The 15492-nt window shown below is 37.7% G+C and overlaps 1 non-coding gene across 1 annotated transcript; it reads right to left on the bottom strand.

Moving 5' to 3' along the window:
- Positions 1-272: 272 nt before the first annotated feature.
- LOC116115454 lies at positions 273-379 on the bottom strand. The gene has a single exon (XR_004125669.1). It is a non-coding gene; the product is annotated as a small nucleolar RNA R71 (small nucleolar RNA).
- Between the last annotated feature and the right edge of the window lie 15113 nt (positions 380-15492).

The following is a 15492-nucleotide window of genomic DNA, read 5'->3' on the forward strand; positions in this document are numbered from 1 at the left end:
CGACAATCATCTAGATGATCCAGCAGTCGGTTAGATTTAAGGGTGATTTAAAGGAAGATTCGAATCAGCATATTACAAATTTCTTGGAAATTTGTGACACCTTTAAGTCGAATGGAGTGTCGGATGACGCCATTAGGTTGAGGTTATTCCCATTCTTGTTGGGGGATAAAGCCAAGGGGTGGTTAATGGCACTACCACTAGGAACTATCATAACTTAGAATGATCTAGCACATAAATTCCTAACTAAGTTCTTCCCTCTAGCTAAATCAGCAAAATTGAGAAATGATATCACATCATTTCTACAAGATGAGTCCGAGTCATTGTATGAGGCTTGGGAGAGATACAAGGAGTTAATGAGGAAATGTCCACACCATGGGTTGCCAGTTTGGCTTCAAGTCCAAACTTTCTACAATGGATTGATGGGTAATGTGCAAACCATGGTGGATGCAGCTTCAGGAGGGGCCTTGCAGAATAAGACACCAGAAGATGCCTATGAGTTGCTTGAGGTTTTGGCAAGCAACAACTGTCAAAGACCAAATGAGAGAGCAACACCAAGAAAATCTTCGGGTCTTCATGAAGTTGATGCCTTTACAGCCATCTCAGCCCAACTCACGGCACTTCAGAAACAGTTAGGAACTATGCAGGTAAACTCTATTCACCACCTCAATTAACATGTGATTTTTATGCAGGGAACCATCTGAGTAGCGAGTGTCAAGTTGGGAACACATTTGCTTCGTCATCTTCATCAACGGAGCAAGTGAACTACTTGGCAGGAAATCAGAGACAACCAAACAACCCATGCTCCAACACATACAACCCGGGGTGGAGAAATCATCCAAATCTGGCTTGGGGAAATCAGAACCAGCAAAATAATCAATGGAACAAGAGGCTAGTTCCAAATAACCAACCAGGGGTGAATAATCAACCGGGAGATCCAAGAGTGACAAAGTTGGAAGATATGTTTGGGAAATTTATGCAGGAGACCACGGGATTTATGAATGAGAAGAGGACGAATTTTAGAAATCAAGAGGCGTCCATTCGGAATCTTGAGGTACAGATGGGCCAATTGGCCGAGAAGCTTAATGAGAGACCGCAGGGTTCCTTACCAAGCAATACAGTCACTAACCCACGTGAGCAAGCAAATGCCATAATTTTAAGAAGTGGGACAGTTTTGGAAGAGGTAGAGCAAGCTACCAAGGAGGTTGAGCAAACCGGAAAGGAAGATTCTGATGAGGAAGTTGATGAAGAGATTGTTGCTGAAGAGAAACCAAGTGGTTTGGAGGAAGAGAAAAAGAAAAAGGATGAAAGGCAAAAGAAGAAAGAGAAATTGCCATTCCCCGAGATACCACCAGAGTTGGCACATCACACCCCACCCGTGCCTTTTCCTCAAAGATTGAAGAAAAAGAATCAGGATAAGCAATTTTCAAAGTTTATTGAAATTTTTAAAAAATTGCATATTAACATTCCTTTTGCAGATGCATTGCAGCAGATGCCGAGTTATGCGAAGTTCCTTAAGAAAATCTTATCGAACAAAAGGAAGTTAGAAGATGAGGAAACGGTGATGCTCATGGAGGAGTGCAGTGCCATCCTTCAGAAGAAGTTACCCCCGAAGCTCAAAGATCCAGGGAGTTTTACTATTCCTTGTATTATAGGAGATATTACGTTTGATCGTGTTTTGTGTGATCTAGGAGCTAGTATTAATTTGATGCCCTTTTCTGTTTTCAGGAGGTTGGGAATTAGTGAATTGAAGCCAACAACCATGTCATTGCAGCTAGCTGATAGGTTAATAAAACACCTGAGGGGGATAGTGGAGGATGTATTGGTGAAGGTGGGCAAGATAATTTTTCCAGCAGATTTTGTAGTGTTGGACATGGAAGAGGATAAGGAAATTCCTCTGATTTTGGGCCGACCATTCTTGGCCACAGGGAGAGCACTTATTGATGTGCATGAAGGAAAGTTACTATTGAGAGTTCAAGATGAAACAGTAACTTTCAATGTCTTTGAGGCGATGAAGTTTCCGTCTGAAACAGATTCATGTTTTAGTGTCGATGTGGTGGACAAATTGGTTGAAGAGTCGATGGAAGAAAACACCCCACAATTACCTCTAGAAGCAGTTATAGCCAAATCAAAAACAGTAGAGGTAGACGAGTTGGCGAGTAATGAATGTGCTAGGATGTTAGAAGCACTTCAACCGATTGATGAGAGTCAAGATATAGAATTTGAGGAGTTTGATTTTGATAAAGAGAAGGAGAAGGAAAAAAATGAAGAACCTCCAAAGCTTGAATTGAAACCTTTACTTTCCTACCTCAAATATGTTTATCTTGGAGACTCAGAAACTTTTCCGGTGATCATTAGTTCAGGTTTGAGTACATTAGAGGAAAAGCGGTTGATTAGGGTGTTGAGGGAACATAGACTAGCAATTGGATGCACCATTTCGGACATTAGAGGTATCTCGCTATCATTTTGCATGCATAAGATACTCATGGAGGATGATTTTAAGCCTAGGGTGCAACCACAACATAGATTGAATCCTTCGATGAAGGAAGTAGTGAGAAAGGCAGTGGTGAAACTCTTAGATGCGAGGATTATTTATCCTATCTCTGATAGCCCATAGGTGAGCCCAGTACAAGTGGTTCCGAAGAAGGGAGGTATCACGGTAGTAAAGAATGAGAGTAACGAGTTGATACCAACTAGGGTGGTGACTGGCTGGAGAGTATGCATTGATTACCGTAAATTGAATGAGGCGACAAGGAAGGATCATTTTCCATTACCTTTCATTGATCAGATATTGGAGAGGTTGGCAAGACACGCCTATTACTATTTTCTGGATAGGTATTCAGGATATAACCAGATTGCCATCGCTCCTGAGGATCAAGAGAAGACGACCTTCACTTGCCCTTACGGTACCTTTGCTTACCGAAGGATGCCTTTTGGGTTATGCAATGCGCCAGCAACATTTCAAAGATGCATGATGTCAATCTTTGGAGACATGGTGGAATGGTTTATAGAAGTCTTCATGGATGACTTCTTAGTTTTCGATTCATCATTTGATAGCTGTCTAACTAATCTTTCTTTTGTTTTGCAGCGATGTAAGGAGACGAACCTGCTGCTCAATTGGGAGAAGTGTCACTTCATGGTCCAAGAGGGAATAGTGCTCGGGCATAGGATCTCTAAGGATGGAATAGAAGTTGATCGAGCAAAGACAGAAGTGATTGAGAAGTTACCACCACCATCAAATGTCAAAGCAGTGCGAAGTTTCTTGGGCATGCGACATGCAGGGTTTTACAGATGCTTCATTAAGGATTTTTCTAAGATTTCTAAACCCCTTTGCAATTTGTTAAATAAAGATGTTGTTTTTGACTTTAATGATGATTGCATGCATGCCTTTCTAACTCTAAAAATATTATTAGTATCTGCAGCTATTATTGCAGTTCCCGATTGGGGACTACCCTTCGAATTGATGTGTGATGCTAGTGATTTTGCTTTAGGGGTAGTTTTAGGACAAAGGAAAAACAAAGTGTTGCATGTAATTCAGTATGCTAGCAAAATACTCGTTGATGCACAATTGAATTACACCACCACTGAAAAAGAATTGTTGGTTATAGTTTTTGCTTTTGACAAGTTTCGTTCTTATTTGTTAGGTGCAAAGGTGATCGTCTATACGGACCATTCAGCACTCAGACACCTATTGGCAAAGCAAGAAGTAAAACCTCGGCTGATAAGATGGATTTTACTACTTCAGGAGTTCGAGTTGGAAATTCGAGACAAAAAGGGGTCGAAAAATGTGGTGGCTGATCACTTGTCGAGAATTGAGAGACCAATCAAGGGAAATTAGAAGGAAATGCCAATTAGAGAAACATTTCCAGATGAGAAGTTGATGAGAGTGGAAGAAGCACGATGGTATGCGGATTTTGCAAACTATTTGTCATCAAGGGTGCTCCCAAGTGGTATGACGTACCAACAAAAGAGAAAATTCTTCTCAGATTTGAAGTATTACTTTTGGGAAGAACCGTTTCTATACATACACTGTACTGATAAAATGATACGGAGATGTGTCCCGGAGGAGGAGATAGAAAGCATTCTAAGGCATTGTCACGAGAAGGAAGTAGGTGGCCATTTTGGAGGAGCTAGGACAGTAGCCAAGATTTTACAATCGGGGTTTTATTGCCCAACCCTCTTTAAGGATTCCTTCCGGATGATTCAAAAGTGTGACCAATGTCAACGGATGGGTAATATTTCAAAAAGAGATGAGATGTCGTTGAACAATATCCTGGTGGTTGAGCTTTTTGATGTGTGGGGGATTGATTTCATGGGTCCCTTCCCAAACTCTTTTGGGAATACATATATCTTGGTAGCGGTGGACTACGTGTCAAAGTGGGTCGAAGCAGTTGCATTACCAACTAATGATGCTAGGGTGGTGATTAGGTTTGTGAGAAAGAATATTTTCTCAAGGTTTAGGGTACCACGGGCAATCATTAGTGATGGAGGATCTCACTTTTGCAATAGACAAATGGATGCACTGTTGAGTAAGTATGGAGTGACACATAGAGTAGCAACACCTTACCATCCGCAAACGAGCAGGCAAGTGGAACTTTCGAATAGAGAACTCAAGGGGATTCTAGAAAAGACAGTCAATGCATCTAGGAAAGATTGGTCAAGGAAACTAGATGATGCATTATGGGCCTATCGAACTGCCTTTAAAACTTCGATTGGTATGTCTCCATTCAGGATGGTCTATGGGAAAGCATGTCACTTACCGGTTGAACTCGAGCATAAAGCATACTGGGCAGTCAAGCAGCTAAACATGGACTTGAAAGCTGTTGGAGAAGAAAGGATGCTGACTTTGAACGAACTCGATGAGTTTCGTCTCGAAGCATATGAAAATGCCCGGATCTATAAGGAGAAGACAAAAATGTGGCATGACAAGCATATCCGGAGGAAGGACTTTGAAGTAGGACAGAAGGTGTTGTTGTTCAATTCTAGACTTCGGCTATTCCCTGGAAAACTTAAGTCTAGATGGTCTGGACCAATCACTATTGCAAGGATTCACTCATCCGGAGCAGTGGAAGTTGCACATGAAGAAAATGGCACTTTTACGGTCAATGGACTGAGATTGAAGCCATACATTGAGGGGGTGATGAGTTGCAAATCCATCACAATATGGCTTGATATTCCAACTTGAAAAATTGAGAGAGTCGAGCTTACCGACTATAAACAAGCGCTTATTGGGAGGCAACCCAAGTGTCTTTAATTGTTTGTTTTTCATTTTGGTTTGAATTTGTTTGGATTCGTTATGAGTTTGTATGATTTTAATGTGTGTGTTTTTGGGTGTTTCAGGTGAAGTTTTCAGCCAAAGAAAGAAATTAAAATGCTCCAGACTTCGCCGGGGCGAAGAAGTATTCTTCGCCTCGGCGAAGCATTGTGAAGAAGAATTCGGTGTGGAAGTCCCAGACTTCGCCGGGGCGAAGCAACCTAAAAACTGTGTGAGCTCCTGGATGTTTTCGCCTTGGCGAAGGAATTACCTTCGTTGCGGCGAAGAAATTAGGATAAAATTTTTGAAAATTTTTGAAAATTTTCTAAGGCATTGTCGCCGCGGCGAAGAAAAATTCTTCGCCAAGGCGAGTTGCCACTGTATGTTTTCGCCCCGGCGAAGAATATTTCTTCGCTGCGGCGAAACTTGGGTTTGTTTTAGGGTTCATGCATTAAGAACGTCGTCACAGTGAAGCTTGTTCTTCGCCGCGGCGACGGTACTTTTCTATAAATATCCACTTTTCTTTTTCATTCTTCACGCAACTTTTCATTTTCACTTGAGAGAAAAATTTTCAAAATTCAATCTTTTGCCTTCCTAGTGCTTTTCCAACCAAAATTCTTACTCCCTAACCTTCCTAAACACCAAAACAACCCATTTCAACAACAATTTTCGCAAAAATTTCCCGAAAATTTTTGGATCAAGAATTTGAGGCTTTTCAATTTGGGCTGTTTCTGGTTCAATTGGTGGCGAATACTCCTTCATATTGGTAAGATCTCAAGTACCCAAAGCTTTTTATCGCACAATTTCAAGTTTTTAATTGTAGATCTGAAATTTTTTGTTGCGGTTGAGTTGTGGAATTTGGGTGATTTTGAGCGTTGATTTTGTTAGAGGAAGATGAGGAAGATGAGGAAGAAGAAGAATGAGCCGGAGCACCTGTTTTTGTTTGTCTTTATGTTATTTGTTTTTATTTGATTTTGTTGTTCATTTTAAACATTAAACTCAGTTTTATTTTTGTTTGGGATTTTGTTTAGTTGTTTCTTTTAATTTGTAGTTGTTGAAAGGACGAGATTAGGTTGTAATATTTTCAAGTTAGTTGTGAATTTGTGCTAACACAAGGGATACCACAGTTTCAATTGTTTTGACAGATTCTGGGTGATGAAAAGTCCGAGACTGGGTGTTCATTGTGGAGCGATACTTCAAGGATTAACCAGGGAGCCTTCTCGTACCTTTTTTTATTTTATTATTAATTTCTATTCCTGATTTATGCATAATGGAACATTAGGGACAATGTCATGTTTAGTTTGGGGGTAGGAAATAGAAATAAAACCTAGTTTAAGGGTATATTGGCTGGAAACCAGTACCCACCTAAAAAACTGCCTAGCAGTACTTGACAACCTCTGGTATAACAACGTCACGTACACCTTAAATTGAAAAAAAAAAAAAAAACTTTAGTTATTTTTCTTTAGTTTGATTGTTTTTGCTGATGATGAATTGTATAAATCAATGATGAGAATAGGGTTGTTGCAATTTTATTGTTGAGAAATGTTAAGCATTGCTTCAAGTTTATTTTATTGACTGGATTTTGATTGAGGTTGTTGAGTGGTTCAGCCACAATTTTCATTTATTTCGGCATACTTAGATTCATTTTATGTGATTAGGTGAAGTTTGATAATGTTGGTGGACTCTAGAACCTAGTAGAGAAGTGCTTGAGGCGAAATTCTAGGATTAGACATGGTTGAGGAGATGATTTAGGCATTCTTGTTGGAACGTTTGAGCCTTTCTAGCCGACCCAGGAATGAAATTGTCCCTAGTCACCCGTTTGAGCCGTATGAATCAGTATTGCTTTAATTTTCTTGGCAAAGCCAAAAATTGTCCGATCCTGTTACCCTAAACACTTTGTCATACCCTTAGGAGAATTTGGCCTTAGTGCAAACACAAAGAACGGAAAAAGAGTTGTACGAATGAACCAAAAGAATAGTTTGGGGGTTATGAGAAGGGCAGAAGAAAAAAAAAAAAAAGCAATAATTTCGTTTGTCGGGTTTAAGGGTATATCGGCTGGAAACCAGTAACCACCTTAAAAAACTGCCTAGCAGTACTTGGCGACCTCAGGTTTAACAACGCCACGTACATCTTAAACCCGCGCATTTGTGGTATCAAAAATAAGAAGGATACAAGTTTGAGGGTGGTAAATAAGTAGACATGTTGATTGTTGGTTGAAAAGAAGTGGAGTTCGATTTGACTTGAGTGTTTGCATGAGGAAAACTGAGTTTTCTTACTTTGTTTTTCCTATCCTTTTCTTGGAACCCACTACCCGAGCCCAACATTACAAGCTTTTAAAGACCTTTTGATTCTCATCTTTGTTTAGTCCTCATTAGTGGAGAGTAGTTAGATATTTAGGCTTATGGAGTTTGCCACCATTTGATAAACTTTACATTTTTGCATAAAATAATCCGAGAAGTTAGGATGTGGATTGAAGTGGGGATCACCTACTCGGTGAACCGATAGAGGAAGATAGTCGATGTAGCTTATAACTTCTTGGAGTGTTGAACATTTCCTGATAATAATGTTTCAACAACTTTTGAGACTTGTGTAAATTCTAGGCAATTCGTTTGTTGAGTTTGAGTCTTGTTTGGTTTTTGTTAAATTTTTCAATTTTGTTGTGTGAGTGTTTCGTGTTTCTGTTCGTTTGTTTTTTGTTTTTGTTTCCGTGAGTTGTGTACCTGATGCTCAGGGACGAGCATCACCTTAGTTTGGGGGTATTTGATAATCCGAGGATCATACTATTTTATTTAAGCTTTTAGGCCGGATTTTAGATACTTCTTAGTCTATTTTTGCCTGAATTGATACTTAATTCCTTACATTTCATGTTTCAGGTTAAAATGGACATTTTGAGCAAATAAGGACAAAATTGGAAATTTTGGACTCAGAATTTGGCAGATCTCAGAAGTTGGGAGAGTTTTGAAGCAGGATAAGGAACTATGAGGCTTGTTCCCAAGGAAGAGCACCGAGGATCGAAGAATCAAGCGAAGATGCAAGCAGAGTGGCAACTCTATAATTTCAGAACTTTTCAAGAAGCTTCGTCGGGGCGAAGTACGCCAGTCATGCACCATATTTGCTTTTTTCTTCGCCACGGCGACGGTTGTAAATTCCAGTTTTGTAAAACGCACAGTTTAACTTGTGCGTGTTTTTCTGAGAAATTTGGAGCGAGGTATAAAAGAAACACTTAGCTTTTTTGGAAGGGTGGTCGAATAGGGTTTAGGAGCTTTTACATTTCCTTTGATTGATTGTTGAGTGATTTTGAGCTATAACAAGGGGAAAGATTCGATTTCGAACTAGGGGATTCATCATTTGGGGAGATTTCTTGTCTTTTCTCTCATTTCCATTATGTTGAACTTTAATATTATCATTTTTCTTGTTTGTAGTCTTGATTTAGCTATGAACTAACCCATTTTGGGTTAGGGTTTTGATTGTAATTGGGAGTTTAATGGGTTAAGTGATTGATTGTTTTATTTTCATATGATTATGCTTTGATTGTGTGTTTGCTCTGAACTCTAATGCTTATATGTGATGAACATGATGAGATTGAGAAATGAATCATGTTAGGCTTCTTGGGTAATCACCATTGTAGTATTGGATGCTAGAGATAGGTTCAAAAATCAGTGAAATCATTGTAGGATTCTTATACTTAATGAGCTTGGATTTGTTAACTTTCAAATTGTTGGGTGCGGAAAGTTGATAAGGAAGAGTAGGAAAACATAGCCTGAGAAGGTATGTTTAACACTTAGGAGAGTTCGATTTACAATCAATGCATTTGAATATGAATTCAGTTTAATTCTTAGGTTTAACCCATAAAATCCGAATGAAGTCAAAACCCTACCCGTTTTGCTTGAATTAATTACTATCCGTGTTTTTCATCTCGCATTCATAGTTAATTTTAGTTTAAAATTTATTATTCAGTTTTAATTAGAAATAGCTCCCATTAATCCAAAGAAATAGATTGCTCCAAGTTGAAAAAAGTAGGAAACTTAGTGCTTAGCTAACAATCCTTGTGGGAACGATTCTCACTCATCATTATATTACTTGTGCGATTAGTATACTTGCTACATACTGCATGTTGTAGGAAACACGCATCATATTCTACCATTGCTCAGTGGACAACATGCAAAAGGGTTCTAAGGTATATCAAAGGCACAAGTAAGCATGGATTGATCTTTCAGAAAAACCAAAATTTTCTGTTAGAAGGATATGCAGATGCTGACTGGGCGAGTGACATAGGTGACTGAGGATCAACTTCTGGTTATGGAATTTTTCTAGGTGGTAACCTGGTGCAATGGAGCTCTAGGATGCAAAGAGTAGTGGCCTTGTCCTCCACAGAAACAGAGTATAGAGCTCTGAGTTAGGCTGCTACAGAGTTGGTGTAGGTTCAGAATCTCTTCCAAGAACTTGGTTTACAAATAAATAGAACTCCTGTACTCTGGTGTGATAATCTGAGTGCAAGAGCTCTATCTTCAAGCCTCGTCTTCCATGCTAGAACCAAACACATCGAGATAGATGTTCATTAAGTACGAGAACTAGCAGCTGAGAGAAAGTTGTGTGTACAGTATGTGGCATCTGAGTATCAGATTACTGATGTTCTTACAAAGCCTCTTTCTAGGTCACGGTTTGAGCTACTTAGAAGCAAGCTACATGTAGTCTCATCCCTGGACGATTTACATTTGATGACTGAGCAAAAACATCACTCTCAACATAAAGGATGAAAGTCAACAACAAAAGTCTAGCTCACAGGGTGATATTAAGAAGAATGGAGAATCAAAAGGTGTTCAGTTTAAGGGGTGATGTTGAGGAGAATGGGAATCAAAAGGTGTTTAGTTTAAGGGGTGATGTTGAGAAGAATGGAAATATTAAAGAGGTTTGAATTAAGGGAAGATGTTGATAAAAGAAGAAGAAGAAGACTGTAGGACTTGGTTTAGTCTCGACTTATGCAAATCAAGAAGAAGCTTAGTTTAATACTTGTAATATTTTAAGTGTAATTAATATGCAACGTTTCTATATACAAATGTTATAAAACGCTGCGTTTGATAACTGATGGCTGTCTATATAAAGTCAGCATTTCTTCTCTTTGTTAGTTCAGTTAGTTAGAAGAAATAATAGATTCCCATTTTTTAGAATTCACACGTTTCTTGCTCTGTTTTCTACATTTTCTTTCTAGATTGCTCTCTTCATATCTGTATCTTTTCACACCTTTAGCATTTCATTAGTGATGCTAAGAGTTTGTTTCTTTATGGTATAAAGCAACTGACAAAGATGAAGTGTGCAAGCTATGGATTGAGTAATATTCAATCTATTAAATAGAAGCCCCACTTTTTTAAGATGTCTAGCATTTCAACACACGACCAAATATATCCTCTGAGAGAGATGACAGAAAGGCAACTCATAAGAAGCTGAAGAACTCGAATCCAAACTTCATGAACAAGACTTGAATTTTAGTAAGTGATTTTCAATCACAAATAAAAGAACACAATGCTGCTTTTATAGTGCATTTCTGATTTGTTACTACTTTATTTGTTAATGAAATGCAATGCATGACTTAAAACTAACGGTACTAACTGAGACTCTTAACAGAAGACGTTTCTTCTCTTTGTGAGAACAGAATTTAACAAACTTCTATTACTTAGCCTTAGCTGATATTTGAAACTTAAAGCCTGCATCTCCTGCTTCATTAATACTTCTAATAATCTCATCAACATCACTCCTCAACCTAAAACTAACATAGTAAGATTTAGTTTGCCACAACATTTAGTATTAAATAGGTACATTTTAGAAGAAACAGAGAAGATATAATAGAATTTTGAAACTTAGAGGTTCTAGTAAATTCTTTACATATGTGTTTACAAGCATAATCAAGTACATGGCTGAAGGGATTGTAATTGTTGGAATTGGCGACCATTCCAACAATAAGGGATTTGGGAGATGCACACGGGGGTCCTGCTCCCCAGTGAGTGAGCGGAGGCAGAGGGCAAAACTCCTAATAGGTTTGGCTTAAGAATACAAATCCTAGTAGTATAAGGTTTCTCTTCATAAACCTAGTATATGAACACATTATTCTCTTGCATGAGTGATACAAAAAATCATAGCAAATACATTTATTGTAACGAGAGAGGTGAGGAAATATTGAAATAATGTTGACTCTATTGGACCTAACCTGGATTTGGGTGAACCAGGATAAATTGCGCTTTTTTTTTTCTCTTTACTATTTCGTTATTTGTGTGTGATTAGTTTTATTTTGATTCCAAATACTTTTACTATTTCATTATTTGGGTGTTATTAGTTTTAGTCTGATTCCAAATACTCTCTAGCTCATTTCAGTATTCCCATAATTTACATCTATAAGGAAACACCTTTATATAATAAGAAAGTAAAAAATATACAACTAAGAAAAACTAGAACTCAAAAATCTATTAGATATAAATATAGCTTCAATCAAGGGATATTTTGTCAAGTCTTGATCTCATGTGGAGAAGATTGGTTTGGTAGCTGGTCATAATTGATTCGCTAGCTGCTCATTTCATCTATTACATTTTTTAGATAATTTGAATTTCCACTAATTAAACATGACATTATTAATAATGCTTTGACTCATTATCGAGTTTTAGTTATGGAAGCTTTATCTTGTACTTAAAATGTGGATTGAACAACTTTATTTTTTTAGCAGCAGCCATACTTGAACCTTGAAATCGAGCCCCGTTTCTTAGATGATAGATTTCTGTTTGAATAATGGTGTTCCTTGCTTATATATGTCCATTTGATGTTTCACAGTTTTATTTTGGAGTGGACAGGACAATGTGGAGAAATGAAGCTATAGCATACAATGAGTTTCAAGTGTTCATATATCCACCTTTAATGGAAAATGGAGTCAAAACTTCTCTTTCATTTGCAGTTAGATTTTGTCATCAAATCGACACTCAGGTTTCTTTCCCAAATATGGAGTTTACTGGTCTGATATCAAACTCTCTTAAATTGCCTTTAAGGTTGTGTTATTTTTCTACAATTCATCTTGAGCATCCCTTATATTTTAAATTCTTTCGTACATTTTATCTATAAATAAATGTGAATATATGTTTATATTTATGTACATTGTTGTGGAATTTAATTATCTAAAAGGGCAGACAGGTAGTTTCAGAAGAAGTACGGTAGTAAGATCTTTGGTAGAAATGATAGAAAACCATTCAGTCAATAATAAATCAATCTTTATGACATAAATCAAACTTTATTATTGATATCCTAAAATCAATACATAGATTATAGAATACTGTATTAATCATTAAGAATCTAAGACCAACCTAATTAGATAATTATTTCTTGAACGTTGGAAAATTTCCTAATTATGGGCTAACATGAATTATGTTTTGATTTAATCAAATCGAGGAAACACATAATCCAATGAGATATTTTGACAAGGGAAGAAAAGCCGTCGCTTCTCAAGATCCAGAAATAATAATCTAATCAGGTTTGTCTTAGATTCTTAACGATTCATTCAGTATTCTATAATTTATGTGTTGATACTGGGATATCAATAATAAAGTTTGATTTATGTCATAGAGATTGATTTATTATTGATTGAATGGTTTTCTAACAAGAAAAACTTAGGAAGGAAAGGAGAAGGAGGAGAATAAGTGATGCATGTGATGATGATGATAATGATTTCTCTGTGAAAAATGATGTGGAAGATGACCCATTTATATATGGATCCTAAAGAGAGACTTGAATGGAGGAGAAAGATCAGATAAGTGGTTGATATAGAACCTCTTTAAAGGAAGAAGATGTAGAAACTGCGACAGATTACCCACTTGTCGTGGAGGAGGATGATCGTGATTGGCCCGAAGATGCTATTGGATGGGGTTTCAGTCTCATGTCAATTTTTTGACAAGATTACTATGAAGAATGTGAAGAAGGATGATGATAATGATGAGAATTATGACAATGAGAATGAAATAGTGTATAAAGACAACAATTGTATCTGCCCAATAAAAGACATCAAGACTGCAAAATGGGGTGTTCAAAGACATTAGTCCTTTAATTGTTTTGGTGCATAATCGCTAAATAAGGTTAGTTTCAAGACTTCCCTAGCCTTTCTGCAACAACACCAATCTCAAAACTACCTAGAACCCATATAACTTGAAGATTTTTCATAGTAAAAACCATAAAAGAAAAGACACCTAAGATCACAAACCAAGTTTACAATCACACAAGACACGAAAGCACGAAAGCATGTCTACACAATGCATCAATCCAGAACACCCACTAAGGGAATACAAAAACTGAAATAAAAGAGTATATGTAAAACAAGAGTAATACTACACTTACAAATTTTTTTTACAAAGATCTCCATACAAAGTGATGTGTCAAAAAATGAATGGAATAGTGAATTTAATAAGTTTGACTTTTTATTTCACTTTTCCATTCATTTTTTGACACCTCACTTTGTATGGAAATCTTTGTAAGATTTCTTTGTAAGTATAGTATTATTGGTAAAACAAATGAGGCAAAAATATTGTAAACCCATTAGAGCCACATACTTCCCCAAATATATACAATATATTTACTGTTAATCTCCAAAGCTCCCTTCAACAATGGCTTTGTCACAATCTCATTAATCACACCACAACCTCAACAATTCACAAAAACATAAATGACCCAAATTGAAACCACCATCAAACAAACAAAACAAAATATAAAAAACAAATCTTGACAACAAATACTAAATTTCTCCAAAACCGCACACAGCAAAGCGGAGCCCCTCACTTCTAGTCAATGATCCAGTCAATTGCCTCATGGCTGCGGTTTTAACAACCAAGAAACGGTCCTTCCTCTCAAAAGCTACCTGGGTTCCAATTGCAAAGCCTGAAACTTAGTCAGTGAGAAAAGCCTTAACCCAAAAAGTCAAAAGGAGAAAAAAATGAAGAGAAGTGAAACCTGTGAGAGAAAGAGAGTGTGGGAAGGAGATTGAAAAGGGTTTTGAGGAAAAACCATGAAGGTATTGAGGGGATGAACCCAGAGAGGGAGAGTGGTAGATTGGAGTCTTGAGATTTAAAGCCATTTTTGTTGAAGTTTGGGAGGGAGAGAGTGATGACAAGACCCTGCCATTTTCAGTCTTTGCCAACATGTCGTTCGTTGCTCGCCGTCCACCTCTTGTTCTAGCGACCGATGGCCTTCCTCCTTGATTCCGACAGCTTCCAACGCCATTCAACCTCCATGACACCACCATAGGAGTCGTCAACATCTCCACATCAAAAGCCCCATCATCCCGAACTCCGTGTCAAGTTCATGCTAGAAGAAAGAGTTGGATTAATTCAAGGAAATCCACAGCCTCCAATACTCACTGATTGCAACTGTTTCGATACCTTTCTCATTAACATGAAAGACTTAAATACAATTGGAAATAACAATTGACCAGACTACAAGGACTCAACCCATAAAAATAGCATAAATACGACACTGATATTCAGCTAACAACCCAACTTGAAGACCTATTCTTAAGCCAAAACACCTGGTTGTGAATCAACGGATTAAGAACAAGTCTTAACCTGATGCCCACATACAGTTATTAGACCCACATAATCAGACTAACTCAACTGGACTCTGGATTCTACTAGATTAAATAATAAGCAACCAACAACTGGGCCCCACGTGCACATGACATTGCCCCTACTAAATGACCTTGTTCACAAGGCTGGAAATTCGTTGACTAAGGTAGAATATTCCACCCAAGATGCTTCCTCTTCACCAAGCCCCTTCCATTTCACCAACACTTTGGTCACCATATGATTGCTTTTCTTCTTCAACCTCCTATGCAATATTTCTTCTGGTTCCTATTGAATGATTCCATCCTTGTCTGTTGGTGGAAGATTAACAACCAGCTGGTGTCTTTCGCCCAAATTCTTCTTTACGTAAGAGACGTGAAACACCGGATGTATCTTTGCCTCAGGAGGGAGCTCAAGCCGATTAGCAACAGTACCGATCTTCTCTAACACTCGATATGGTCCATAGAATCTTGGAGATAATTTCAAATTCCTTCTTTGCACCACCGACTACTTCTTGTACGGTTGTAATCGAAGGTAAACCAAATCTCCAATATTAAAGCTTCTCTCAGTCTTCTTAATATTTGCAAATTTTTTCATTATGTCTTGTGCCAACTGCAAATTCGCATGAAGGATGTGGATGATCATCTCTGGTCTTCAAGG

This window comes from Pistacia vera, unplaced genomic scaffold, assembly GCF_008641045.1.
Source record: "Pistacia vera cultivar Batoury unplaced genomic scaffold, PisVer_v2 Contig74, whole genome shotgun sequence".
NCBI lineage: Eukaryota > Viridiplantae > Streptophyta > Magnoliopsida > Sapindales > Anacardiaceae > Pistacia > Pistacia vera.